Here is an 18,177-nt window from a genome sequence, read left to right as displayed (position 1 = left end):
TCCTGTATAGTGACCCAAGCATGGTTTCTAGGTATATTCCTATCCTAGATACAAACTAACCCTAGTTATTAAGAATTAATCATTCTCCTTATGCCCCACATTCTATCCTCTTGTTCGTTTCCTAAGTTCAATTTGGACAAATATTTATTTCAATGGTGATCAGTCACCAAATATGAAAAGTAAGAACAATAGAAAGATTCATGTGATAATTGACATTAACCCAATAAAAACTTAATAAATTAAAATTATTTTGTATCCACAGCCCTAGAACTAGGGCATTTAGCTACTCATAATCAAAGATTTGATCAAACAATGTTTGATAAACATAAATAAATGAAAGTAAAAGAGTTTAGGAAAGAACCCTAAAAATGGTGAAAACATTCTCCCAAGTCGTCGTTCTTCAGAACCCAGAAAAAGAATATTTTAATAAATTAAAATAATGACATATTTATACTAAAGTGAAAATGGCCAAAACAGGGACTCAGGGGCGCGTCACGGAGGCACTCTCTTATTTCATTCTGAGACAATTCCTCTTTTCCGCAACATGGCAGCTACACGACCACTCTGTCGTGATAGGCACCTACACTAACTCTTCGATGGGAGAACCACTACTACAACCCAAACCAAGCAAATAAACAAAAAAACTAATGAATTTAAGTCACAAACGTAAGTTAAATACTAAGGAAATAAATAGAGTTCCCATAAACTCAAACAAAAGTCTATTAACTAAAACAAAAGTCGAAGATTTAACCTAGGACCTGAAATTCAATGTACCAAAACATCTAAAGTTCATTAATTATAAACAAGAAGTTATGTAACCCCAATCTGACAAACTAATCAACTAACTAAAATAAATGTATATGCCTGAAAATGGTGGACATAGACGAAAGAGAACTACATGGCATCCCGGAAGAATTGGCTCACTCTTAAATTCAAAGCGACGATCACTGACCTTCTAAGCGAGGTCTATTAGTAACTATTGGAAGATGCCCTGTACTCAACAAAAATAGGAGCAAGTGCAGAATCAGTACACAACCACCATGTACGGGTAGGAACACGTGGCTATCCCACTAAGTGTAACATAAACAGTCATCAACATAATATAACCATGCAATATACCAAACATATACAACATTGAATATCACATGCTACAACAATACAAATGTAGCACAGGTAGTTGGTCCTCTCATGGAACCCAAACCCAAACTATTAGTGCACCAGAATGTGGTACCCGATCCCATAGTTATGCTGGAACGTGGAAATCTGATCCCAGTTTTTACACCAAAACATAGAAACCAATCACAATTAGTTATGTCGGGCAAAGCCGATCCATCAGCACACCATAATCATATTCACAAGTATATCATGAATAATCATACAATCGAATGGTATATAATTATTCACCTATTTCATTTAAAACAAGTGTGAATCAACAATAAAATATTCTCATACATACATGCATCATAATGAAGAAATAAAAAGAATACATCACACAATCATAGAATCACAACCATCACCTACTTCAAAACAATACTGAAACCCTAAAAATCTTGATCCTCTAACAATCTGGAAATGTCATGACTTGAATAGAGCTTAATATATTAAATAATGTTTTAAAATGATGTTTCCAGACTATATTAATATAATAAACACCTTTGAAAAAGGATAGAACCAAAACGAAAAAGAAAGATGCTGACGTCCGGAAACTAGCTAATTTGAACTAGTTGACGTCCATATGTTTGTTGAAGGTTTTGAGGTGTCAAATGAAGTCAAAAACTTGTAAAGAGACCTTGAATAGGTAGTATGTTGTACAAAAGGGTCCAAACATCTGGCAACGACACCCCAAGGACCACCCGAAGGGTCCTTAGGGAGGACCCAAACATGAGTGGGCAGGCTGCCTGGCAGCCTGTGAGCAGGCAGAATTTGGAGGCAAGGTGTGAAACGCAAGGCTGTCACGCAGGACTCCGCCTTAATATTTGAGAGGCAGCCTTGCAATGCAATTCTAACACGCACCTCACTTCCCCAACTCAAAATTTAATAAACATGACGGTATTTAGCCCCGCGACACGCAGCTACTACTCAGAATCGTTAAAGTCGTATTTTTGGTAATTTAACTTCTTAAAAAGACCTAGTTAAGTGGAGGGTCTTTTGGTTAATTCATAGGACGACTATATATGGATATTAGCTCAGTTTTAGACCACTTTTACACGTCCAAATAAGATTCAAAACGAATATCCTCTCACCTCTCAAGAAACACTCTTTTTTTCCAAACTCCATTGAAGAACAAGAACAGCTTAAGGAAGAACACGGAGACTTCAAGGTATTCATCCAACTTTCGTGAATTCTTCATCTATAAGATATGGGTTTTTTACTCTTGGGATTCCTTTCCCCAAGAGGTCCTTTCAAAATGAGTTTTCAAGAACATCAAATACTAGGGTTTTTACTCTACAAAACAGAGTTTCTTCCTAATTCTGGATTTACGATTTTCAATGAAAATTAAATGTTTTCTATGGTCAATTTCTCACGAATTGATGAGTATGTGGTTAGTTATGTTTTAATCTTGTGTGAAGAATGTTTTAAATAGATGATGGTTTCGTATGATTGTTTCTACTACTTGATAATATGAAAATGTAGGGATTGGAACGAAGACTAGATTAAACTCTTAAATCACCCTTTCCTTTACCTTACATTATGCATTAATCTTGTGTATGATTGGAAGAATTGTCATTGGTTATGCTATTGAGTATTTCACTATGTTATGATTATGAATGTTGTAAGTTGAACTATGTTCTTGAATAAGGTTCTTGGAAGCAAAAGGTAAGTCTTCTAAAGTTGTGATTACTCTACAATGTCTATGTTAGCCTATAAATCATGATGCTATGTTATGGAAGTATGTATGATGTTGTTATGTGTATATGTTGGTCTATGAACAGGTTATTGTGATATCATGAAAAGAACACGATAAATGCTAGTTACGATATTCTCTTGTGTGTTTTACACAAGATGACTATGTTATGTTAATCTCACAAACGAAGGGTTAGAATGAAAGGCAATCCTAATATAATCCTAAAGAGCTCGTGATCATGTTTATAAAAGAAATTAATCTCATATGACTTATGATAAGTTTATGATAAAAGAAAACTTAAAAGGTTATTCAAGAAAGGGATTTAAGCTAAGAAATGATGAACTAGATACGAGAGGTGTCCCTTCCCTAGTTCAAAGGTGGTTCACAATAACTCTCATGAGATTGAGGCTGCCATGTAATGTGGAACTAAGGATCTCTAATACATCTCCTAGTTCTTGAACTATGTTACCACCATAGGAAACTAGCTACTGGATCCACCTAGAAAGCTATATCATGTTAGATTCTACTTTGGCTGGTCGACCACCTTCTTTAGGTGTCGGGTTTTATGACACCGGATTCCATATTTAGCTCACTTTTTCTATGTTGGTTAAGGAGAATGTTCCCTCATGTAAAATGAAAAAAAAGTAAATGAACGTTGACTAGGGTTACTTGAGAAATCTACTTAGTAGAGGTACGGGTATGGGACTCTACCTAGACATTGCACAAGTTGACTCTAAGGGAAATCCTAGGAGATTGTTCTTATGTAATATGATAACATGAAAGGTATGATGCTTGTGATGCATGATGTTACTCTTATATGATGGTAGTCATTATGATGAATATGTTATTGGCTTATATTGTTATAGGAAGTGATGACTAATTATGTTACAAGTTATATGAGCAAAGTCTTACTCATGGTCTCTTATCTTATCTTCTTGGTTGTTTGGGGTTATGCAGCTTCACCTGAACATTGCACTTGTAGGTTGGCGATGGGATCATTGGTAAGTACTTTTTATGATATGTATATGTGATCCATTGAATATGAATGTTAACATGACTCTATGATAATATGCCTTTGATTATGATCATGTTGTATGTTGATGAAATCCTTAACTTGTATATGTTTTATGGTATGTGCATTGGAGACTTTCTTAGGACTAAGCATGATTTATAAGGAGATAATAAATGATCATTTTTCATGCATGTCCTTATATGTTATGTGCATATACACATATTAGTACATGTTTCGTACTAACACCATTACTTTATATTACTACTACTGTAGGTTCCGGCCATTGAAGTTTAAGGAGGTCGATTTGAAGAAGCTTGGAACTATTTCTCCAAGTCTTGGTAGGTCCTCATGTTGGGGGATGCTATCTTCAACATTCTAGCTTCGGCAGATTTTTAGTAGTTTTAAGATACGCTATTTCCATTATGTTCTTTGAATTATTTTGTACTAAGGCCTATATGGCATAATTATTATTTGTTGGCTAAGTCGAGATTTGCACTCTCTAGATGATTTTATATATGTGAGACAGGTTTTTTGAATAAGGTATGTCCTTTTGAATATTAAGTATGAATTCTAAGTATACTTCAAAAAGAATACAAAACTTTTTAATTTTCCACAAATTTTAACTGATGACATGTTATGACGAACGGTAAGAGGCTTGTTTGAGTCCTCTAAGAGGAGGACGACGCCGGTCGCATCAGGGGTGTGTTTCTTCGGGTGTGACAAACTTGGTATCAGAGAATGAGGTTAAATATCCTTAGGATCAATGTCTCACTAAATCACGTTACATAGTATCTTTTTCATGGTTGTGAAGCGCGCCACAATTATTCATGAGAGGCTATGTGATAACTAGGAAACTTCTTTTTTCTTGATACTCCTTTGTCGTGCCTTTAGAGTTTTGTCAGTATGCATATTTTATCATATAATCCCTTTCTTGTGGTTATAGGTGATGAACACAAGAAGGACAGTCGTTTGAATGCGGGAGCTACTCCCCAAGGAAATCAAAATGCTTCTCAAGTGCAAGCTGCAGCGAACGAACAAGTTCTGGTGAATCCTCCGGATCTGACAGATAGTAAGGTGTGGGAAGCCCTGCTTCAAATGGCCCAAGCCATCACCACCCGAGCTCAGGCTATTACGGCACAAGCTAACAGAGAGGTTGCACCTCGAGAGAACCCACATGCTAGTACTATGGTTAGTCGTTTGAGAGATTTTACGAGGATGAATCCTCCCATGTACTTTGGATCAAGAGTTGATGAAGACACCCAAGATTTCCTTGATGATGTCTACAAGATTTTGTTTTCTATGGGGGTGAGTACTACTCAGAAGGCTGAACTTACTGCTTATCAACTTAAAGACGTGGCTCAGACATGGTACAATCACTTCAACGATAGTAGGGCTTTAGGAGGTAGTCTCATGACTTGGGAAATCTTTAAAAAGGCATTTCTTGACAGATTCTTTCCAAGGGAACAAAGGGAAGCTAAGGTAGAGGAGTTCATCAACCTTCATCAGGGAGGTATGATTTTAAAGGAATACTCCTTAATTCATAAGCTGTCCAAATATGCTTCCTCTTTAGTTTCTAATAATAGGGATGAGAAGAGTCGCTTTGTAATGGGTGTGTCCGAAGAGCTTGAAGAAGAATGTCGTGCTCCCATGCTTTATGATAATATGGACTCTTTCTAGGTTGATGGTTCATGCTCAATAAGTTGAGATTAGTCGTCTAAGGAAGAGGAATAGGGAAGCTAAGAAGGCATAGTCTTTTGAAAGTGGTTCCTTTGAGAATAGGCTTGATGTGCAAGACAAGCCTAAGTTCAAGAGGAGGTTTTCAAATAAGGTTCCTTCTAATTTCTCCAAGAATCGCAATGATAGAGGTTCTAACTAAACCTCAAAAGAGGAGAAATGTTGATTCACCAAAAAAGAGACCAACTAGTGGTAAGTGTGATAAGAAACATATGGGTGAATATCTTGTTGTGCCTAATAGTTGCTATGGTTGTGGCAAGGGTGGCCAGATAGTGAAAGAATGTCCTAATGTGAGAAGTCAAGGAAAGGGTAATGGACAAGCTCAACCAAGTCGTCCTAGTTTTGAAGCTCCAAAAAGGAACCATTTCTACGCACTGAAGGCTAGGGTTGAATAAGAGAACTCTCCCAATGTTGTGACGGGTATGTTACAAGTTTTTTCTGTTAATGTTTATGCATTGCTTGATCCAGGTGCTACTCTTTCTTTTGTTACACATTTAGTAGCTAGGAAGTTTGATGTACTTCCTAATGTTTTGGTTGAACCCTTTTCGGTTTGTACCCTAATGGGTGACTCTGTAGTTGCAAAAACAGTCTATAGGAAATGTCTTGTGATGCTTCCCAGTAGAGTTACTCTTGTTGATTTGGTAGAAATGGACATGTTAGATTTTGATGTTATTTTGGGAATGGATTAGGTTCATAATTGTTTTACTTCCATAGATTGTAGAACAAGGGTAGTGATGTTTCAATTCCCTAATAAACCTATTTTAGAATTAAAGGGGGGAAATTCTATGCCAAGGGTTCAAATCATTTCTTGTTTAAAGGCTTGTAAGATGATAGCAAAGGGTTGTTTATACCATGTGATGAGGGTTAAGGACCTAGAATGTGAAACTCCTTCTATTGAGTCAGTCCCTGTAGTGAGAGAATTCCCAGAGGTTTTTCCTAATGACCTTCTTAGAGTTCCTCCGGAACGGGAACTTGAATTTTGCATTGATTTATTACCGAATACGATTCCCATTTCAATTCCTCCATATAGGATGGCTTCGGCTGAATTGAAAGAGTTGAAGATCCAACTCAAAGATTTACTAGACAAGGGTTTTATTCAACCTAGTATTTCTCCATGGGTTGCTCCGGTATTGTTTGTTAAGAAGAAAGATGGGTCCCTTAGAAAGAACAAGTATCCTCTCCCTAGGATTGATGATTAATTTGATCAACTCCAAGGTGCTAGCTAATTTTCCAAGATTCACTTACGGTCGGGATATCACCAACTTAGTGTGAGAGGTGAAGATGTTCCCAAAACAGCTTTCCGAACTAGATATGATCACTATGAAATTCTGGCAATGACTTTTGGGTTAACGAATGCCCCAGTGGCATTTATGGGCCTAATGAATAGTGTTTTCTGAGATTACCTCGACTCATTTGTGATTGTGTTCATTGATGATATTTTGAGATACTCCAAGAATGAAAATGAGCATGAGAGTCATTTGAGGTTGGCCTTGAAAGTCCTCAAAGAACACCAACTTTACACCAAATTTAGCAAGTGTGAATTTCGGTTAAGTTCAGTTGCTTTTCTTTTCCATATTATCTACGGTGATGGTTTAGAGGTTGATCCGAAGAAGATGAATGCGGTTAGAAATTTGCCTAGACCTTTGACTCCCACAGACATAAGGAGTTTCTTGGGTTTAGCCAGGTATTATAGAAGTTTTGTTGATGGATTTTCGTCCATTGCTTCTCCTTTGACAACTTTGATCGAAAAAAAGGTGAAATTTGAATGGTCGGAAGCTTGTGAGAAGGTTTTCAAGAGTTGAAAGATAAGCTCACCTCCACTCAGGTGTTGACCTTACCGGAGGGTAATGAAGGCTTTGTAGTGTACTGTGATGCTTCCCGAGTGGGCTTGGGATGTGTCCTTATGCAGCAAGGTACGGTTATACCTTATGCTTCTAGTCAACTCAAAGTTCATGAGAGGAATTACCCAACTCATGACCTTGAGTTAGTTGGTGTAGTTTTTGCCTTGAAAATATGGAGACAGTACGTGTATGTTGTGCATGTTGATGTGTTTACTGATCATAAAAGTCTTCAATATGTTTTTACACAAAACGAGTTAAATCTCCGACAGAGAAGATGGTTAGAATTATTGAAAGATTACGACATGAGTGTCCTTTACCACCCTGGCAAGGCCAATATGGCTAAGGATGCTTTGACTGGTATGACATGGGTAGTATGTCTCATGTGGAAGAATAGAAGAAAGAACTTGTGAAAGATGTTCATAGGTTTGCTCGATTAGGTGTGCGGTTAGAAGATTCTCCAAATGGTGGTTTCATGGTCCATCATAAATTCGACTCATCATCAGTGGTGGAGGTGAAATCTAAGCATCATCTTGATCCACTATTGATGGATTTGAAGAATCGATACTTGGTAAGCTCAATGAGTCATTCTCCCAAGGGGAGGATGGTGTTTTTAGGTAACAAGGGAGATTATGTGTACCTGATGTTGAGGATTTTAGAAATCAAATTCTAAAAGAAGCTCATGGTTCTCGCTATTCTATACATCCGGGAGCCACCAAAATGTATCATGATCTTAGAGAGATCTATTGGTGGGACGGTTTAAAAAGGGACATAGCAGAGTTTGTTGCTAAGTGTCCAAACTGCCAACAAGTTAAAGCTGAGCATCTTAAACCGGGTGGTTTGACCCAAATCATGGATGTTCCTACTTGGAAATGGGAAGCCATCAATATGGACTTTGTTGTTGGGTTGACTCAAACCCAAACGCAAAATGATTCTATATGGTTTATTGTGGATAGGTTGACCAAATATGCCCATTTTATTCCTGTCAAGTCTACATACACGGCTGAAGGTTATGCAAGGATCTACATTAATGAGATTGTGAGTCTTCATAGGATTCCTTTATCCATCATTTATGATAAAAGTGCCCAATTCACTTCTCATTTTTCGAAGGCTTTTCAAAAGGGTTTAGGTACTCAAGTGAAACTTAGTACCGCCTTTCATCCTAAGACAGATGGTCAAGCGGAACGTACAATTCAGACCCTTGAAGACATGTTAAGAGACTGTGTTATTGATTTCAAAGGAAGTTGGGATGATCACTTACCTTTGATTGAGTTCTCGTACAACAATAGCTATCATTCGAGCATCTCCATGGCACCTTTTGAAGCTCTTTATGGTAGAAGGTGTAGATCTGCGGTTGGATGGTTTGAGGTTGGTGAGTCCTCACTTCTTGGTCCAGAGATATATATGAAGCTACAGAGAAGGTTCGAATCGTAAGAGATGGATTGAAGACAGCCTATAGTCGGCAAAAGTCTTATGCCATAATAGAAGAAAAGATCTTGAGTTTGAAATAGGTGATCATGTCTATTTGAAGATTTCACCTATGAAAGGGGTGATGAGGTTTGGTAAGAAGGAAAAGTTGAGTCCCCGGTATGTTGGCCCTTACGAGGTTTTACAATGAATTGAGAAGGTTGCCTATGAGTTGAAACTACCTAGTGAACTAGCTTCGATTCATCCCGTGTTTCATGTGTTTATGCTCAAGAAATGCATAGGTAAATCGGTGTCTATTCTACCAATAGAATTTTTAGGAGTGGATGAGAACCTCTCTACTGAAGAGGTTCCGGTTGAGATACTAGATCGCCAAGTCAAGAAGTTGAGAAACAAGGAGGTTATGTATATAAAAGTTCTATTTTTGAGGAACCATCTTGTCGAAGGTGCAACATGGGAGGCTGAAGCTGACATGAAGTCCCGCTTCCCTTATATTTTCACTCCTTAAGGTTATACATTCATCTTGATAGAGAAATTAATGAATAATCATGAAATTAACTTGTTTTCCTAAGTAGGTGCATGTTTGGCAAAAGTTGTGCAAACTAGAGTTTTAAGAAAATGCCTTCATACTCTATTTTTGCACTTATGTGAAATATGTATGCATGTGTCTTCTTGAGATTTTGTTGTTTTGTTGTTGTCTTGAAAAGAATGATAGCATGGTAACTCTTTGATGAATTTTTAGCTTATAATAAGGTTGGGAAGGAAATTCCTCACTATGTGTTATGAAATATTGAACTCTTACATGTTTGTGTATCATGAATTGAGTGTTATGTGTAATGTTATGGTGTGTGTTGAAAGAAGTTGTAAAGTACTCCTATGAGTTGTGACTCACTATGATGTTATGTTATGTGTTGGTTTGGCTGCTAGTATTGAGTCTATTCTTACCCTCAAAAATATTTTAGTGTCATTTGGAGACGAATGTTCCTAAGGGGGGAATAATGTAACACTCCGAAAATGTCATGACTTAGAATAGATCTTAATCTATTAAATAATGTTTAAAATGATGTTTCTAGACCTATATTAATATAATAAACACATTTGAAAAAGATTAGAGAGAAAACGACAAAGAAAGACATTGACGTCCGAAAACTAGCTAGTTTGAACAAGTTGACGTCCCTATGTCTGGTGAAGGTTTTGAGGTGTCAAATGAATTCCGGTTACGACACCCCAAGAACCATCCAAAGGGTCCTTGGGGAGGACCCAAACATGGGTGGGCAGGCTGCCTGGAAGCCTGGGGGCAGGCAGAATTGGAGGCAAGGTGTGCGACGTGAGGCTGTCACGCAGGACACTGCCTCAAGATTTGAGAGGCAGCCTCGTGACGCGAGGCTGACACGCACCTCACTGCCTCAACTCAAAATTTAAATTACGGTACCTTGAAACGTGCAGCTACTTCTCAGAATTGTTAAAGTCGTATTTTTGATAATTTGACTTCTTAAAAATACCCATTTAAGTGGAGGATCTTTTAGGTAATTCATAGGACGACTATATATGGATATTAATTCAGTTTTAGACCACTTTTACACGTCCAAATAAGATTCAAAATGAAAATCCTCTCATCTCTCAAGAAACACTCTCTTTTTCCAAACTCCATTGAAGAACAAGAAGAGCTTAAGGAAGAAGACGAAGACTTGAAGCTTTTCATCCAATTTTCGTGGATAATTCATCTATATGGTATGGTTTTATCACTCTTGGTATTCCTATCCCCAAGAGGTCCTTTCTAAGATAAGTTTTAAAGAACTTCAAATACTAGAATATTTACTCTAAAAACGTAGTTTCTTCCTAACTATAGATTTATGATTTTCAATGAGAAGTAAATGTTTTCTATGGTCTATTTCACATGAATTGAAGAGTATGTGGTTAGTTATATTTAAATTTCGTGTGAAGCATGTTCTTATCTACATGATGGCTTCGTATGATTGTTTTTAATACTTGATAATAGGAAAACTTAGGGATTGGAACTAAGACTAGAATGAACTCTTAAATGAGCCTTTCCTTTACCTTACATTATGCATTTATTTTTTGTATGATTGGAAGAGTTTTCCTTGGTTATGCTATTGAGTATTTCACTATGTTATGATTATGAATGTTGTAAGTTGAATTGAGTTCTTGAATAAGGTTCTTAGAAGCAAAAGGTAAGTCTTCTAAAGTTGTGATTACTCTACAACGTATATGTTAGCCTATAAATCATGATGCTATGTTATGGAAGTATGTATGATTTTATTATGTGTATATGTTGGGCTATGAACATGTTATTGTGAGATTATGAAAAGAACACGATAAATGCAAGTTACGATATTCGCTTGTATGCTTTACACAAGATGACTATGTTATGTTAATCTCACAAACAAAGGGTTAGAATGAAACGAAATCCTGATCTAATCCTAAAGAGATCTTGATCATGTTTATACAAGGAGTCAATATCATATGACCTATGATAAGTTTATGATAAAAGCCAACTTAATGGTTATTCAAGAAAGGGACTTAAGCTAAGCACCGACGAACTAGATATGGGGGGTGTCCCTTCCCTAGTTGGAAGGTGGTTCACAATGACTCTCATGAGATTGAGGATGCCATGTAATGTGGAACTATGGGTCTCTAATACATCTCCTAGTTCTTGAACTATGTCGCCACCATACAAAGTTAGCTAGTGGATCCACTTAGAAAGCTATGTCATGTTAGGTTCTACTTTGGCCGGTAGACTACCTTCTTTCGGTGTGGGGTTTTATGACACCGAATTCCATATTTTGCTCACATGGTCTATGTCGATTAAGGCGATTGTTCCCTCATGTAAAATGAAATACAAGTAAATGAATGTTGACTAGGGTGACTTGAGGAGTCTACTTAGTAAAGGTAGGGGTATCGGACTCTACCTAGACATTGCACAAGTTGACTCTAAGGGAAATCCGAGGAGATTGTTCTTATGTAATATGATAATATGAAAGGTATGATGCTTGTGATACATGATGTTACTCTTATATGATGGTGGTCATTATGATGAATATGTTATTGGGTTATATTGTTGTAGGAAGTGATGACTAATTATGTTACAAGTTTTATGACCAAAGTTTTCCTCATGGTCTCCTATCTTATCTACTCGGTTTTGTGGGGTTATGGGACTTCACCTGACCATCGCACTTGTAGGTTTGGGATGAGATCATTGGTAAGTGATTTGTATTCTATGTATATGTGATCTATTGAATATTAATGTTAACATGACTCTATGATAATATGCCTTTGATTCTGATCATGTTGTATGTTGATGAAATCTTTAACTTGTATATGTTATATGGTATGTGCATTGGATACTTTCATATGACTTAGCATGATTTCTAAAGAGATGATAAATGATCCTTTTTCATGCATGTCCTTATATGTTATGTGCATATACCCATATTAGTAAATTTGGCGTACGAACCCCATTACTTTATATTACTATAACTGTAAGTTCCGGCCATTGAAGTTTAAGGAGGCCGATTTGAAGAAGCTTGAAACTCTTTCTCCAAGTCTTGGTAGGTCCTTATGTTGGGGGATGCTATATTTCACGTTCTAACTTATGCAGATTTTTAGTAGTTTTAAGATACACTATTTCCATTATGTTCTTTGAATTCTTTTGTACTAAGGCCTATATGGCATAATTATTATTTATTGGCTAAGTTCAGATTTGCACTCTTTAGATGGTTTTATATATGTGAGAAAGGTTTTTTGAATAACATATGTCCTTATGAACATAAAGTATGAAATCTAAGTATACTTCAAAAAGAATGCAAAAGTTTTTAATTTTCAGCAAATTTTAACTAATGACATGTTATGAAGAACGCTAAGAGGCTTATTTGAGTCCTCTGAGTGGACGACGACGCCAGTCGCATATGGGGTGTGTTTCTCCGAGTGTGACAGATCCTTCCCTTTTTAGATTCGTTAAGCTTGTTCTTGGTCTACGAACAATCATAAAAATATGAAAATTAATAGACAATCATTAATTACCTAAAACTATAATAATTCCATCAACCCTAGATCATGCCCATGATTCCAAATATCAAATTTAGGATTGTTTCCACCACAAATCTATATCAAAACCTTCCCACATTAATATTTATCTATTCTATTGTATTCTACTAATCGAAAAATATATTCGGGGTATGAAAAGCTTACCTTTAGCCTCAAGAACGGTGAAAATGAGTAGGAGTCTCTTGGGATAGCCACCCCACCCCCAACCCACCACACCCCACCTCTACCACCAAAAGAGAAAAATAAAACACATGATGGAGTATTCGTTCTTTAGCTAAAAATTTTGAAAAGTGCATCATAAGATCATTTAGGGGTTTATTAACGACATTAAGGCGCGTCGAGCCCTCCACAGCGGCCCTCATGCCATTGTAGTGGCTCCGCTAGCAAAAATCCCTGCCATGGAGGGTTACGCAAGGCAATGAGCTAATTAAATAATTCAAAAATTCTCATTTCACAACAACTCGTGACCCACGACACTCAGAAAATACCCTTTATGCTAAGATTGATTTCGAGAGATCTACTGGACCAAATTCAATGTCATAAAGTTGTACAGATTCATTAACGAGTTATTTATCCCCTCATGTGATCGAAATTATAAATAATTAGCCCGATTGCTACAAGATTTCTCTACACCTTAAAGACTCCAATTTCATCCAAATCTAGACTAGGTTGGGAAAAATTCAAATACTATGAAAAAGTTTTCCAGCCCAAAAATTTTCCTCGATGGCTTTTCTATAATGACGGAACCTGGTCGTTACACTTTCATTACCTTTTACTTGAGTAATTGGTTGAATTGTCAAATTGTTGCAACTTTATGAATCATGACTGAATATAGTAAACAATGTTTATAATGTAGGTTTGGGTTAAAGTTGTTAACAAGTTATTGAAGAAAATCTTAAGAATCACGACTATATATAAACTTTCTTGCTTGACTTTTGTTCATTTTTTTGTATTATTTCTTTATATAAAAATCAAACATTTGAATGAAAATCTCTATCGCCAAAATTGTATGAGTCAAAAAAATCTCGTCCTCTTTGATTGCAAACAAAAACATAATAGGTTCTGTATAACTACAACTTTTTATTCCTTCAGAACCTGTTGACTAAATGGTTTATATAAGGATTGGTGTTGTGTTTTAACATGATTTGTGTTTTATTAAAGTTTTAATTCTTTGTTGACACTTTTGCTTGTCATTCTTTTTTGTGGTTTCAATTGTTTTTGCTAAACTATTATATTATTGCTTTAGTTTTAATATTTTGGATAACTCTAATTGTCTTGTTTAAATTAACATTAAATAAGAGTATGAAAATCTAAGTGTAGTTGGATGTACGAGAGGTTGGATGGAAAAATAATGCTTATTGACTGTTGTATCTTTTGTGTGATTTGCAACTCTAATTTCTTAAAGCTACTAGTATTGTTTTGTGTATGGCATGCTTCAACTTTGATTGGATTTCTCTAATCGTACCTCATTTTTAGCTCGAGTAGGTAAATTCAAGAAATAAGATAGCTGATTGTATAGACTGAAGGCATTCACGAATTTCTGTTTTTCCTACTTCTGCACCTTCTCAAGTTCACTTTGCTCCTTCACATGATTGAAAGAATCTGAGTATTTCTTTAAAGAGAATTCTTTAAATCAGATTTAATAAAATTCTCTTTAAATCAGATTTAAGAAATATAATTATCTCTTTTTATTTGTAGATATGACACAAGGCAGAGGTCGAGATAACACAACTCGTACAAAAAAGTTTTCAAATAGAGGTCGAGGTAGCACTAGTCTAGTTAATATTTCTATTGTTCCAATTCCCATAACTAGTTCTCAACAGGGTAGTATCAGCTCTTTAGTGGACCAGATCATATCATTCAAGTTCAGACATTATTTCATACTAGTTCGCCTCTTGTTCAAACATCAGATCATGGTAGTACGCCATCACATCATCTTCAACAAGACCCTGTAATACCTAATACGAGCAAGAATATGTGAGAATGCATCTACTGATCAAAAAAACATAAAAGTTGACTCTACATCTAGTCTGAATAACACAATAGGTGATGGTGAGAGGAATAGTAACCCTGGACAACGGACGCTTGTTTTTCTTTATGTTGTCGGGTTAGTTTGTGATCATCATCATCATAGAGTTCATATAATATCTTTAAACTTTTTTAGGTTGGAATCTTCAAGTACTTGCTCTAGACAAATATGTGAGTCTTTCTACAGCGAGCTTGAACTTATGGGAACTCACTAGAAAAGTGTCCCACAAGAAACAAAAGATATTTATCTAGGGGAATTCATGGTATAATATTTCACCATTTTGATTAAGAAGTTCTATCAGTTTTATATTTTGGATATTGATTCTTTTATTATAAAATTATTTCAGAAGGAATTCTATTGGGATCCTTCTAATGATAGTCAAGTAAAGATACAATGGCGTACGAAGATAGTGCGAAGGTACAACGATTTCATTTCAGGCTTTAAAAAAAAAAAAGGAAAGTGGTCAAAATATATTCCATAAGAAACATGGGAAAGCTTGATGAGTATTTTGGAAAAATATTGAAGTTATTGAAAATTCAAAAATAAATTCATGAAATCGTTGTTGCCGTGAGAATGGAGTTGCCAAAGGAACTCACACTGGATTCTCTATTACCATTGGAGAGCATCGTAAGAGACTTGTAAATATATTTTCTTGCACCCTTCATTTACTGGTGTCTAGTGATTAAGGATATTCTAGCGTTTTACAAACAGGAGAAATATTTGTTAATGTCGATGTAGTGCTGATGTCAATGTGTCACCTAACTAACCTTACTCTGTTATGAACTAACAAATACATATGTATGTGTTTCCTAGATAACCTTATATGCATCCATCTAATGACAATATTTTCTTGTATTTGGACAAATTTTAGGAAAAATTCACAAGTACCCCACCCCCCTCTCCAACGTATGCCTGAAATCTCAGAGACACACTTATACTACACTAAAGTCCTATTTACCCCCCTAAACTTATTTTATAAATAATTTTATATCCCTTTTCGGACTATGTGGCACTATCTTTTGGGCTCAGCGCGTGTTGACAATTTTTATCAATCTAGTGTCACGTAGGTCAAAAAGGGGGTAGAAAATTATTTATAAAATAAGTCCAGGGGGTAACAGGACCTTAGTATAGTATAAGTGTGTCTCTAGAATTTCAGGCTTAGGTTGGAGGGTACTTATACATTTTCCCTAAATTTTAAATAAAAGATAAATTACTCCATGATTAGAATTTACTGTAATTGAGGGACACCATTAATACTTAAATCTTTTAGGAAAGAATAGTTTTTGCTAATACATCTTCAAGTTTTACATGTGTTTCACTCTCACACATATATGGTCTCGAATTACACTATACCATGCTTTTATATTTGCATGTACTTTCATATATTAAAATGGTCGAGATCCAACACCAAGTGAGATACATTTGCATGTCCATACACATGTTTATGATGGAAAATATTTTATTGGTGAACCAGCTAAATCGTGCATGTAAGTTCAATATTCTTATTGTTGATCCCCAGGTGCTTTCTGATCACTGATCACCTTTACAGTTGTAATTATCTCCTCATTTGTGACTGGTGTATTACTTTGAATTGTTGTGTACTTTTAAGTCTCTGTCCACTACTCGTTATATCTTTTCTTACTTTTAATAAGACATGAGTTGTTGATCCTAGTAATGCCTATATCTCTTCTTACTTGTCACATAGTTTAGGAGAATGGTTAACATTGTATGACTTGGTTTTGTTCATTCCTTATGATAATTGACATGAAGCTTTCATGAGTTGCTAAGTGGTTGAAAAATCTGAAGGTTCTTGCCCCTTTTGGTGACATCATCTCAAAAGGGAATGGAGATTTCTTGTGAAATCGATTTCCTAATTTTATAATGTTGTTGTGTTTATTTTGTACAAATCTAGATAAAATTCTCCATCTTGATCTAGCAAACATTTCTCTTTTTTGGGCTTCATTGTTATTGTTGGTATTGATTTTGATTGGAATAAGTTACAGGGCTCCTCTTTATTGTTGTTCAAGCTTCAGCTTTTCTTCTTTTTTTTTTAATTTTGATTGGAACACAAATGATCTTCCACCAGGAAGATTTGAGTGTCTATGAGTAGCTAGACATTGTAGTATTTTACCTCGTTTATTCTTTTTTTATGCTTTCCAACTGCTGCTTACTGGAAGTTTATGTTGCTTGAGTGCTCAAATTCCATTCTGTAGTCTTTATTTTCAGTTCAGTTTTGAGAGTTATGTTCTCCTTCTCAGCAGAAGTAGGCGTTGCAGTTTAAGTAGTTATTTCTCAAGTTCATTTTTCTTTTCAGATTTCAATTCATTTTTTCTCGATTTCGATATGATAAGAAGATGATAATTTAAACGTGTACTACAATTCATATTTTTGTATTTGATGGAAAAATATAATTTACTAGATCCATCGTTGAAAATAAGCCTCTGTCTCATCATTCAAACTAGAAGCAGCCTTTGCAATCAAGTGTCTCCTTCCATAGAAATCTTGTTTTTCACTATCTCCTGAATCTCTATCATAGCTCTCGAACGATTCAGTTCCTCCTCTATTCCTTTATTTTTCAACTTTGAATCTTCTTCGAAAATTTTCTCCCAAAACTCATGATTCTTAGCATTTTGAGTAGTTGCTTCTTTTTTTGTTTTTTCCAATGGAAATTACGTGAGGGGGGTCCCTCTTTCCCTTTTAACAACTAGTAGAAGTGTTTCTTTATTTAAACACTTCAATTGTTTTTCCAATCGAACTTACTTGAGGGGGTTTCATCTTTCCCTTTTAACAACTAGTAGAAGTAAATTCTTTATTTAAACACTTTAATTTTTCTTTCCAACACCAATGTGGGAGAAATGTCTTTTCTTAAAGCATAAGAGAATCTTTTTCAATTCTTCCTTTCATCTTCCCTCCATTTCCCATTAACTCTTGCTATACCCAACATTCTAATTTAAAGATAGAGTATCACATAGACCCCCTCTATGGACTCAATGTCATTGCTAAGATTTTTCCTACCTCATGGGATTTGCTTAGACTTAGTACTGAGGTTTGCCCTGTCTTATCAGGATTTACCACACCTAAGTTGAAATTTAGTCCACATTGACAAGGATTACACAAGAGTGACTCTAATACCATTTGTAATTGACCAGTCTTCTATTGGTATATTGTCCGCTCTTGGCCTAGGCCTGCACGACTGTAAAACATACCCCTAGTTTGTAAGACTTGCTTA

This window comes from Solanum pennellii, chromosome 8 (genome assembly GCF_001406875.1).
Source record: "Solanum pennellii chromosome 8, SPENNV200".
In the NCBI taxonomy this organism is placed as follows: Eukaryota; Viridiplantae; Streptophyta; class Magnoliopsida; order Solanales; family Solanaceae; genus Solanum; species Solanum pennellii.
Note: the sequence above shows the minus strand (reverse complement) of the source record.